Source organism: Taudactylus pleione, unplaced genomic scaffold (assembly GCF_031769625.1).
Source record: "Taudactylus pleione unplaced genomic scaffold, aTauple2 ptg000038l, whole genome shotgun sequence".
NCBI lineage: Eukaryota > Metazoa > Chordata > Amphibia > Anura > Myobatrachidae > Taudactylus > Taudactylus pleione.
This window is the reverse complement of record NW_028284440.1, coordinates 3,162,416-3,175,110: the sequence shown is the minus strand read 5'-3', so window position 1 is coordinate 3,175,110 and position 12,695 is coordinate 3,162,416. Positions and strand designations below refer to the sequence as shown.

General features: G+C 45.3%; 1 protein-coding gene across 2 annotated transcripts in view; it reads right to left on the bottom strand.

Annotated features, from left to right (window-relative positions):
• Positions 1-12,695, bottom strand: part of MYRFL (myelin regulatory factor like) — a 224,217-nt gene that overhangs the window by 80,163 nt on the left and 131,359 nt on the right. The window lies entirely within an intron of this gene.

Genomic DNA, 12,695 nt, shown 5'->3' with positions numbered 1-12,695 from the left:
AAAATCCACCTGCAATCTTAAAAACACCTGGGGCATACTTGGGGACCCCCTGGAGTCTATTTCGCTAGTTTTTAAGTTTGTCCCCCAACTTTTTTTTTCGCCCCCAACATGAAAGTACTTTTTGGGGTGTTCTTAATTTTTTAAAAAATTTTTTGACACAGTTTACCTTTGGGGGGCTGTCCCAAGGGTGCAGGGTGCCTGCAAGTTTGCACCCCAAAACCCCAATTCTGCACTTTTTTCCGACAGCTTTCATTGGCGAATCTTTTACTCCTATTCCAATGCATTGACTTTCCGCACCAGCGAAAAGTCTTTGGAATTGAATACGGGGGTTAGTTTTCGTCTGGCAAAATTACGTCACCGCCGAAACTTCGCTGAAAACGACTTTTCGCACCTAATTGAATATGCCCCTTAGAGGAGAATCAGAGTTTATTTTTGGCAAGAATCCAAAGCAGTGCTGAACGGAAGGTGTTATTATTTCTTAACCTATAGTACACAAAAAACAATTGCTGGCTGATTTATAAAGTGAGTAACAACTAAACATGGATTATCAGGCTTATGTAGCTTCTGGAACTAGACGGAAGAAAGCTAAATACCTTGCATACAAATCTAAATTTCATGGTTTGTTTATAAAATTGGAAGAGCGCTATTGCTTCAGGAAGGATTACAGATTTCACAGATTTGGCAACAAGTCAGGAAAACTGCTAACAAATTTATTACGAGGTTCACAGCCACCTAGGGAGGCCAATCCTGGGCCATTTTCTCAATTCCGGGATTCAGGATTGAAAAATGTTCAATCCCCGGGATTGAGTTTGTCAATGAAAATATTATTTATTTTGTACTTTTTCTAAGATATTTTTTTCTAAGATATTTGAATGTTATTTTATTTCTGTGGTGTTAGGGCTCAGTCGTGGCCCCAACACCAAGGTATAAAATAAATAGAACTCATGCTACAGCACAGGCCCACAGGAAAAAAATAAATCTTTCATGGCCCCTGGCCGGGCCCCCCAACAGTGTCCACAGGAAAAAAATAACATTCATGGCCCCTGCCCCTCACAAGCTTAAAATAACTTTCAGGGCCCACAGCAGAGCCCTACCCTATCCCCCCTACATACAACGGGCCCAAGGTACATGACATGTATTATCAAATAAAATATACATAATCTTCTCAACATGGCCCAGCCCCGGTGCCCACAGGAAAATTATAAAACGGTCATGCAGCAGAGTATGCAACAAGACAGTTTTAGCATTTTCTTGTTGGCACTGGAGCTGGGCTGTGCCATGATGAGACAATGCACCATTGCAGATTGCAAAGGAATATTATAAAATTGACTCCTCCAGTCCTCTCCAAAACAGGAAGCATGCAGCAACAGAAGGGTTCCCCGGTGCCAGGCAGCAGACACCCACCTTCTTACTGGGTGTTGGGCTGGGCGGAGTGCCAGCAGCAGCAGTGGACTTGCAGTGGCAGGGCAGCAGCAGCAGGTCTCCCTCCTCTTCCCACTCCGTCCCTCAGAGACTACTACTAGTCCATTCCAGGGCCTGCTATTGCCAAGACAGTCCAGAAGACTCTTTTTGATTAAAGAAGAGCCTAACTGCTGAGGCATGCCTGAGCCAAACCGCCACTCACTGTCCTGCCGCCTCCTCAGCTAAAGATGGCTGCTCTGGCGCAGCTGAACTGAAGGGGGACGGGCGGCGTGGGGCTGCACTGTGCGCTGCTGCGTAACCTCTGACGTCACGTAGTGCCGAACGCAGCTGGGCAGCGTGTCTGAGCCGAGTGCTAGGGTTTTTAGTGCTGCCCGTCAGAAACAACACACGGCACGCATGTGCCGGACAATCCGGACAACCCGGGATCGGAGACTCCAATCCTGGGAGTCACATCCCGGTTATTTTGGGGCCAAATCCTGGGATCTCACCGATCCCGGGATTGGCCACCCTACAGCCACCAATGGTTTTACGCCCCTTACGCCTTACAGATGGTTCACTCACAACATCAGGCACACAGGTTATGAAGGTTATGTGTGCGGTTTATGGGAAATTATATGATGCTCCTGTTTCTCCTCTTTCACCTTCTAGTAACTACCAGAAGATTTGGGATAATCCCACAAGTATCCTCAGATTTTAATAATTTACTAGGCACCCCTATTAGTTAGAGGTGAAAACTGCCATAGCGCACTTACACAATGGCAAAGCTCCTGGACCTGATGGGTTATCTGGAGAGTTCTACAAGATTTTAACAGGATATGCCAGATTTTACCTAAGGTTTATAATCACATGCTAATAAACTACCACCACAGTCGAGTCAAATTATTATGTCCACCTTCTACATTTGACGTCGGCAGCGCATAGCCCTTGAAGTATGTCACATGCCGTGCTCTGGCTTGGTGGGTATATAAGGAGTGCGATAGGCTGTCTGAACACATATCAATTGTTGCTGTCATGGGTAAAAGGGGCAATTTATCAGAGTTGCAAAAAGGGATGATTATTGGCTCTCAGGCCAAGGGTGGCAGTATTTCTGAAACAGCGCAGTTTGTGAACTGCTCGCATGCTGCTGTGGTGAAGGTGTATCATGACTGGACAAATACTGTAGCACCACTGCGAATAACCGACGTGAAAACTGTGGAGCACCACGTGCCATTGATGAGAGGTGAACGTCTGCTACGAAGTTGCGTGAGGGCCAACCGACACGCTACAGTGGAGCAGCTCACCGTCAAAATGAACCTGGAGGCCACTAGTCTAAAATGACAGTTCAGCAAACCCTGCTGCGTATGGGCTACGAAGCAAATGGATGGCCACTGCACTGATACTAACGAAAGTGCATTGGTGTAAAAGGCTTCAATTTTCATGCCTGCATCAGAATTGGACCTCTGCTGATTGGCGAAGGATTGCCTTCAATCATGAGTCAAGTTTTCTGCTTCATCGAACGGATGGACCTTGGCATGTCAGGCGAGAGACATCACAGAGCAAACCATTGCTGGAAGAACACAAGCTGGTGGTGGCAGCGTTATGGTCTGGGGAATGTTTTCATGGCATTCTCTGGGCCCATTCATCCATGTGGAAAGCCCCCTTAACTGTTATGGTTATGAATCCATCCTTGCAGAGCACGTACACCCATACATGCTGATTGTCTTCCCTAAGGTGAATGGGATCTTCCAGCAAAACAATGCAACATGTCACACGGTAGAAATGTCCAAGTACTTCCCTGGCCTGCTAATTCCCTGGACTTGAACCCGATTGAGCATCTGTGGGACCACCTCGATCATTGTGTCCACTCTATGGATACTCCACCACGCACCCTCTAGCAGCTGTGGGCTATACTGCAGTCAGCATTGCTTCAGATACCTGTGCCAACCTACCAGCACCTTATTGAGTCACTCCCAGCCCGTCTAGCTGCTGTACATGCTGCACATGGCGGTTACTCTGGCTATTAGCTGATGGTCATAATAATGTGACTCGACTGTGCATATGCCTCAACATTTTAATGCAGACATATTGCGTATTCTACCAAAACCAGGATGGGACCTTAATGATCCAGGGTCTTACCGACTATTTTCTTTATTAAATATTGATTAAAATCTTGGCAGATCGTCTAAAGCAGGTTTTACCATCTATTCCATCATGATCAGATGGGTTTTATAGCCGGCAGACATTCTGTCCTAAATATTCATAGGTTACTATCGGCTATCCATTCGTCCACACAAGCTGCAACTGCAACGGGTAGAGCCAATTTGTCGTTGAATGCGGAAAAGGCCATTGACATGGTGTTGTGGCCTCATCTTTATGATACCATGTCTAGGTTTGTTTTTTGGAACAATATATTTGTATATTACGTACACTGTATACTTTACTGGGAATCGGTATGAAATACCGATGGCTGAATACCCACCGGTTCTCATACCGACGTCAGAAGCCTGAAAGAAGGACATTCTGACAGTGGCTGGTAAGTACTCTAACCCTCCCCTTCCCCCCCTAACCCTCACACTTGGTGGTGCCTAACCCTAAAACTCCTGGGGTGGTGCCTAACAATAAGTCCCTGCCCGGGGGTGCTTAAACCTAACTCCCCCTTCCCACACCCTAAACCTCCCAGTGGGGTGCCTAACCCTAACCTCACCCCCGGTGGTGCCTGACTCTAACCCCTCCTTTCCCTAGCCTAACCCTAACCCTCCCCGAAGTGCCTAACCCTGTCCCCCAGGGGGGGTCTAAAACTAACCATCCACCGCCACGCAGCTACAACCTAACTATCCCAGGCTTAATTTGTTCAGGATGAGGGCATCAGGATTTCAGTGTGGGGCTAAAGATAGGCGTCAGCATTTCAACGCCTATCTTTAGTCATGGGTCGGCATTCCGCCATCGGGATTCAGATGGCCGGCATTCCGGGCAATGGTAATTTAAACGCATGCCCTTTACCGTCAACGCAGATTGCGTTGGTTCGGCCATATCGCTAATCCCTTTTTAATTAAACAGGACACTCATCAAGGCTGCCCTCTTTTGCCCATGTTGTTTGCAATACTCCATGAATCTCTAGCTTTAAAATTGCGTCAATTTCCCTTATTCCATGGAATACTGGATGGAAATATAGACTTACGGTTTACTTTATTTGCAGATTACATTGTTCTATTCCTGTCATCCCCACATCACTCCATTCCGATAGTATTACATATTATCTCCACCTTTGGAGAGTTATCAGGGTATAAATTTAATATAAGAACACACTAATTAGCAGTGTGCTAATACTTAAAATAATGTATACCAGTATATTTAGTGCACAAATAAAATTTTATAAAGCTGGAAAGTTCACACAAAAAAACTACAAAGCCAATCACTAGAAAATTAACGGGTTTTGCGTTAATTTGATGTATAAAAAAATTATATAAAAATGCTATTCAATACTATTACCAAATATGGCAGAACCAAATAATCACATTTTAAGTATTTGGGAGTATCTTAACAAGCTATATGCTATAAATTTTTCACCTCTAATTCACAAAGTAAAGAATATGTTGGAGAGTTTGATGCTTCTGCCGTTGAGCTTGCTGGGACAGATTGCAGTGGTTAAATCTGTAATTTTCCCTAAAATTTTGTATGCACTCCAAATACTGCTGGGTAAATTGTCAGCTTCAGATTTTGAGGCTTTGTCTCGAGGGTTCTCTAAGTTCATATGTGTCGAAGCTGGATAATTGGCTGAGACAGAATCATTTTAAAATTAAATTGGAACGACACCATCTTGTGAATGGCCACAAGACACCATCTTAAAAAAATGAGATCTGCACAACGCCATTTTGCGAATGGCCGCCCAGCGCCATTTTAGAGAAACTCACACTTAAGTACAGACGGCAATGCTATTATTAGCATCATGTGATCGCATATTTCACCATACCCCATACACACATTAAAAATACGCACATTAGCGAATGCATAATACCCCGCGTACGGACGCTGTTTATTAGCTTCATGCGTATGCATCTTCCCTAAGTTAAAAGTCCTCACTACATAAATCTAACTAGCATCTTTTCCCAAACCCCTAATACTTACACACTGCACACTCACATAAAAGGTTCCATAGCTTCGAAGTGTAATATTCAAAGTTTATGCATTTATTACTAATGTTGTGAAATAAAGACTATTTGATATCTAAGGTTTAGTACATGATAAGCAAACCGTGTTTGGTGTTGTACTGATCTACTCTGTCTCAACACCTTTCCGGTGTCATTGGTGAGAAGATCGCAACATGCATTCGCAACTTATGGACTGTAGAGAGTTAAAATACTAAAATGTACTATGTGATGATAGCAGGTTAGATTTGCATGCGGCGGGAAAAAGGAGACAAAAGGCTGTTGGAGGCTGACCTGTGTCCATTTGAATCGACCTGTTAAATGTCCTGTAACAGAAGCACCGTGATGGAGAACCAATGGAATCATGCCAAACTTGCCTATTGTATTGCTTATCCCTGTAAGGGTATATATGTGCGTTCAGACCCCAATCTGGAGTCTTCTTGCTGATGCTGTTGACGGAGGTTTCTTGTTGATGCCGGTAACTGGTCCAAGAGCGCGTGCGTATTTAATAACTGTACCTTGGGTCTGCATGATTTCTTTGCGCTAAATTGTCTTTAGATCACAGCGTGTAACCTACTGTTTTTTATGTTGGAAACACATTTCAAAGTCTGAAGGCATTTATTTACTATATGACTGCGTACGCAAATAGCGACAATTCTAGAAGGTATAGGCAGGATTTAGAAGGTATAGGCAGGAGCGCATAGAGATTTAAATCCAGTATCGTTATATATGGAAAAATAAAAAAAACTAAAATTGCTTAGGCCAAACTAAAAGCTTTGTTTTAGAAAAGATGGGGGTCTTGGTTTACCTGATCTAACATGTTTTACTCAAGTTGTACATTTTTGATATATAGCAGATTGGTTACTCTCTAGAACAGGGCTTGACAAATATTTCTAAAACCTAGGAGCCAGGATGAAAGTGTAGGAGCCAAACCCCCCCTTCCCCCCGGGGCAGCATTACTGAGCACCTACGCCCCAGGCAACCAACCCCCATGGCCACACCACTAACGGGGTACCCCAGGTAAACCACCCTCCCACAGCCACATTATTGAGCAGCTAACCTGCCACTCCAGGCAACCAACCCCCAGAAAGACCACCCCTCCGCAGCCAAAAAACCCCGGGCATACAAAGCCACCGCCGGCAGTGGCCGAACTAAAGAGTGGTGGGCCCAGATGCAAGAATATGCTTGGGGCACCCCTATGCAGGCCCCCTATGCAATGCCCCCATTAGTAGTCCCCCCCTGTAGTGCCGCCAGTAGTAGTCCCCCTATGCAGTGCCCCCAGTAGTAGTCCCCACTATGCATTGCCCTTAGTATCACCCCCCCTATACAGTGCCTAGTAACACCCCCCTTATACAGTGCCCCAGTAGCGGCCACACACCTCCTTATACAGTGCCCCAGTAGCAGCCACCCCCCCTATGCAGTGCCCCCAGTAGTGGTTCCCATATATATTGCCCCCAGTAGTGGTCCCCCTATGTAGTGCCCCTTTTATTAGTGCCCCCAGAAGTGGTCCCCCCTATGCATTGCCCCCAGTGGTAGTCCCCCCTATACAGTGCCCCCAATAGTAGTCCCCCTTATGCAGTGATCCCAGTAGTAGTCACCACTATGCATTGCCCCAAGTAGCGGCCCCACCCTGTACAGTGCCCCAGTAGTGGCCCCCCCATACAGTGTCCCACCCCCACCTATGCATTGCCCCCACAGTAGCGGCCACCCAAACTATGCAGTGCCCCCACAGTGTCTCCAGTAGCGGCCACCCCCCCTATGCAGTGCCCCTTAAAAAAAAAGAAAATGCAACTTACCTGATCCACACTCCTGCCGACAACCGCAGCTGTCCACTCCTTCTGGCCACTCTGCACTATGGGAGAGACACCATGACGTCTCTCCCAACCTACTGCGGGGTGAGCCGGAAGGCGGAGCTCATGAGTGAATTCCAGCCGGCTCACTCCGTGGACGACGCAGCAGCCAATGAGAGTCTGGCGGACTCTCATCGGCTGCTATAACAAACATACAGCCACCGCTGGCGGCTGTGTGTGTCAGGACTGCGACTATTTCAGTACATAAAGATAGATTACTTTTTTCAAAGTTCCTTTGTGGTTGTTGGAGGAGCTATCATGCTTGCTGGCGTACTTCACATACAGGGAATAGAGAGTTAAAGTGATCATCTGTTTCCAAGGTGTTGTCAGGTTGTGGGATTCCTAGATTGCTCATTATTTCAAACCTGATTCCATTTGGGTCACATGTTCTGAACTTCCTATGGATCACAGACCTCTAGTATAAAGCCTGTTACTAACTGTGTCTCAGTGTCTGTGCAACGTTACTTTCAGGTCTTTCTTGGACTCTTGCCAGATCCCTGCTGTGCCTGTGGGTTGCTGTGGACTTTGCTATATCTCCACTTATGTTCCAGCTAAACTTCAGAAGCCAGTTACCAGCTGCACTACAGAGCTCAGCATAGCCATTGCCTAAGTATTGCTTTTAGCTCCACTGCTGTGGTTTCACCTTTTGCTGCACTTATTTACTTTGCCTGTTACCTCTCACTCCTGTGGACATAGAACCCATCTTCATTACAGTTGTCAACTGCACTGTTACAGTTATCATCACCGCATTGCGAGGCTCAACCCCGTTCCGTATTCTAGTCACACCGCAGGGCTCAACACTGTTCCGGAACCACTCCACTTCACAGGGCTCAACCCTGCTCTGACCTCATTGCATCACAGGGTTCAACCCTGCTTCAACCTCACAGCATAACAGGGCTCAACCCTGCTCCATTTTTCACCACATCACAGGGCTCACTTTGCTCCAGATCTCCATCACTACAGGGTTCCACCCAGGTGAAGCTCCTTTATGCCATCCTGAGGTGTTAGCCTCATACTGGACTCGGGGTTCCCTACCATATTAACTTTTCTGAGTTAAAGACTATATGGGGGGTTTTCTCCTATACTCATTATTGCTTCTGTGAACCTCAGTGTTGTTGAGACTTTATGTGAGACGTTGCCATTATATTTCTCCTGTGAATAAATTCTATTTACTTTTATTCCGTGCTATCGAGATTTCATGAAAAGGTCATTCCTAAAGCCACCCCTGTTTATTGTGCCTAGTAGGCCTGCCTCCTCCCAGGAGTCTCAAGTGTCGGCAGCCGTGACAGTGTGTTTGTTACTCTGTAGTGTGGACCGCGCTCGCGGTCTGCACTACAGGGCCCGGGGGTTGCTGAAAATCTGGTCGCCATGCAACCAAATCTGGTCGCCATGGCGACCTGGCCCCCGATTTTTTGTCGAGCCCTGCTCTAGAAGTATCCATACTAATTATAACTTGATTGTGTGCCGTTACACCCATATCCCCAGGGGCTTTACTTCATGCTCCAAAATCAGTACTGCCTGTAGATATTTTAACTGTGTTGTTTAAAGACACTTATTTCTTGTTAATTGACCACCAAATAAAATAAGACAGAAATCCCAGACACTCCACACACATCACTTTCTGGGGGAGGGTTGGGTATGAAATCCTGGCTGTTGGGATGCCGCTGGTCAGATTAACGACAGCCAGAATCCCGACACCCATAGGAACGAACGGTAAGTGTTTTCCTAATCCCTACCCTAACCCTCCCTCCCCGATACCTAACCCAAACCTCCCCCCAAGTGCCTAAGCCTAACCTCCCCCTCCCCGCACCCTAATCCTCAAATTCCATCCCCGGTGAATAACCCTAACCCCGCACCCTAACCTCTCCCTAACACCCCAATACTTACCTTCGGGATGCCGACGGACTGGATACTGGTGCCGTGATCCCGACCTGTGGAATTTTGGCGATAGTATTTAGACCATCAGTATCCGGCACGATGTGATGCCGACTACATCACCTGGGGGAATCCCTTGTTTATACCAGCTATGGAAAATAGGGCCTATTTACATTGGAAATGTAAAGGTATTCACTCTACATATTTGACCCAGGGGGTCAGTTAATGTCTTTCTCAGCATTGAAAGAAAAATCTGACCTCCATACAAATTCTATTTATATCTTCAAATAAGGCACTATAGCCAATCTATCCCACAGCCCATGATTGTGGGGCCTATTCATCATACCTAAAAATTCTCTGTAGGTAATTAGGTTTAGAACTCGCATGGAGTTCTACCTAATAACCGGAGGAATTCATCATTCCTCCTCTCCATAAGTATTCCGAAAAGCTGTCATTTTTGCGATGACAGCTTTTTGGGAAATAGATAGTTTTCCCTCTCTACACTAATTTACCAAATCTGGAATCCGTGCTGCTAATGTGCTGTTACATCTGTAAAACCAGCGCATGCGCAGCAGTGCCTACAGATGCGGTAATTTTGTGTCCCCATCACCCCCCCTCTGCACTTACCTGCCCGCTGCAGCGCCTCCAGCTCCATTCTGCTGTTCTGACACGTGGTCTCCCAGCAGTACACAGTATAGTTTAGAAAAAAAATAAAAGTTTTTTTTTTTATCTAAACTTTGTGTTCTGCTGAGAGAACACGTCTCAGAACAGACACTGGAGCCAGAGGACGGACCAGAGCGCCGGAGGGAGACACCGGGGGACCTGCACACGCTGGAAGCAGGTAACTGTTACCTGCTATTCGCCACCTCACAGTGGCGGATAGTAACTCCATCAAATTCCGAAAATACATAATTTTTGGAATTTGATGAATATCATAATTTCCACATCCCCATACTAATGTATGGGGAGTGTGGAAATTAACGCAGGGGGACTTAACCAGGACACATCAGTGATATCTCCTGTGTTAAGTCTCTTCATGAAGACTAAAATAACGTTAATTAAGGAAAATGTCCTTAAAAACGTTATTTTAGTGTTGATGAATAGGCCCCTTAAACTTGTTTCAAATACCATTTACAGGACGAGGTATCTTTATCACGATTTAATACAACCTACTGTAGGGAAGATTTGAAAACAATCTTTTCAGGCATAGCAAGCTAATTTTTCTAATATTGCGGAATGTCAAGATATTCTTTTGGACTTTGAACCTATTATGAGGTCCCTTCAGTCAGTAGAATTACAAAAATCATGTGAAAATAATAAACCGATCGTATTTATTGCATGCTCAGCGCAAGCATATGACAACAGGTGAGTTGGGGTCTTGTCCGAAGTGTGAAAGTTCAATGGCCACGTTTATCCGTAATGTTTGGGAGTGTGGTGTTATAAAGAGATTCTGAAACAAACTCCTAGGGTATATTTTTTAAAGTGAGAGTTTTTAGAAATTAATATGTTGCCCACAGCAACCAATCACATTCTAAATAACATTTAACTAGCACATTTTAGAAGATAATAGCTAGAATCTGATTGGATGCTATGGGCAACATCTCCAATTCTAAAAATTCTCACTTTAGTAAATATACACCCTAGTGTTTTTGCACCAAACTTTGCATTTAACTCTTGCACTTGATCCTTTAGCACTTCTATGTGCAAATTTCTCGGATTGGCAATTAGATTAATTTAAAAAGAAATTCATACAGTACCATTCTTAACTTTAGTGGTTACGGTGGCCAAAAAAATTATATTAAGACATGGGATAGCTAGCAGTCACCCTACTGTACGAGAAGTCAGTCAAAAACTGATATGTATAATGTATTATGACAAACAATCCACCTTACCGGACATTGAGAAAGGTGTGGTCAGATTTTATAAGAGATGGGGGCCGTGTGTGGATTCACTAGACTCAGCTGAACAATCAAAGGCACTGTACTCCAAATGTTCGATTCAACAGAATGGTTTCTTCTTAGACAGTTAAAATTGGCACCATACCTGTTCTGAGTTCTAGTGATAAGGTTAAGTGAATCCTTTAATTACAATATGTAGCTTATTCTTATTCTGATTATGTTTATAGAGACAACAATACTTGGTGACTCGAGAAGCCTAAATATTTGATTTCTTAATTCCCTTTCTTCCCTATTGTGTTTCCCTTTTTGTACTAGTTACCCTTTTGTATGTCTGTTTATGTTCAATTATATGTTGATGAATTTCATAGAGATCTCAATATATTTTCTTACTGGTTGGAGGTGTATTCAATTTTGTTATCCAGAGATAAGAATTATTTAGTTAAGGTGGGTACACACCTGACAGATATATCTGCAGATGATGGTCGTTCATACACTGAACGGCCATCATCTGCTTGTGCCCTCGGGTCCCGGCGGCCGGGGGATGGGACCCGCTGGCTGGTGGGTGGGTCGGGGGAGTGTCTTCCGCTGTGTGTGTACGGGCGGTCTGCCGACTGCCCGTACACACATTTGCCGATGAACAGATATGTCTGCAGAAATATCTGTCCATCGGCTGTGCAGCACAGCCAATGCAATATGTCGGTGAATGCCGACGTTCACCGACATATCGCGGGTACACACTGGCCGACGGGCAGCAGATATATTGGCCGATCAATTGATCGGCCAATGTACCTGTCAGTGTGTACCCAGCATTAGAGTTCAGATTTGAAGCATAACAGTAAGCTGTATAGTTATCCTAGACAGATCTTCCTTAATATATGAGTAATTTGCGTATCCTTCTTACTGCCTCAGGCTGGACCGGAGATTTTAGTCAATTTCATTCTACTACTACTACAACTCATTGTCATACTATACCTTATTTGTACATTGCTGATTATGATATTTTATGTCTGATCTCTTTGTGTATGTTTATGAAAAATCCAATTAAAAAAAAAAAAAAAACACCCAGAAGTCCCTCTGGTGGGAATCCTGATGCCGGCAGACCGACAGCAGTGAAAATCCCAACAGGGTATTTAGGTAAGTATAAATAACCCTAACCCTCCCTTAGGGGTGCATAACTCCAACCTCAACCCCCCTGTGAGTGCCTCTGCCTAACCCCCTGTCCCCGCAGCCTAAACCTAAGTCTCCCCGGGAGGGGGGTGCCTAACACCAACCTCCCCATGGGGGTGCCTAACCCTAACCCTCCAGGGGGTTGCCTAACCCTAAGTCCCCCCCCAGGAGCCCCTAACCTAACCCTCCCCCCCTGTGGATGTCCGTGCCCACTGCCTGGCTTACCTTCATTCAGTATGCCAGGCATCGGGCTCCCGGCATAGGTATAATGACAGGCGTCGGGATTTCGATGCCTGTCATTAGTACCCTGCCAGGATTTGACAGCCAGGAAGCCGGCGGTCGGCATTTCGACCGTCGGC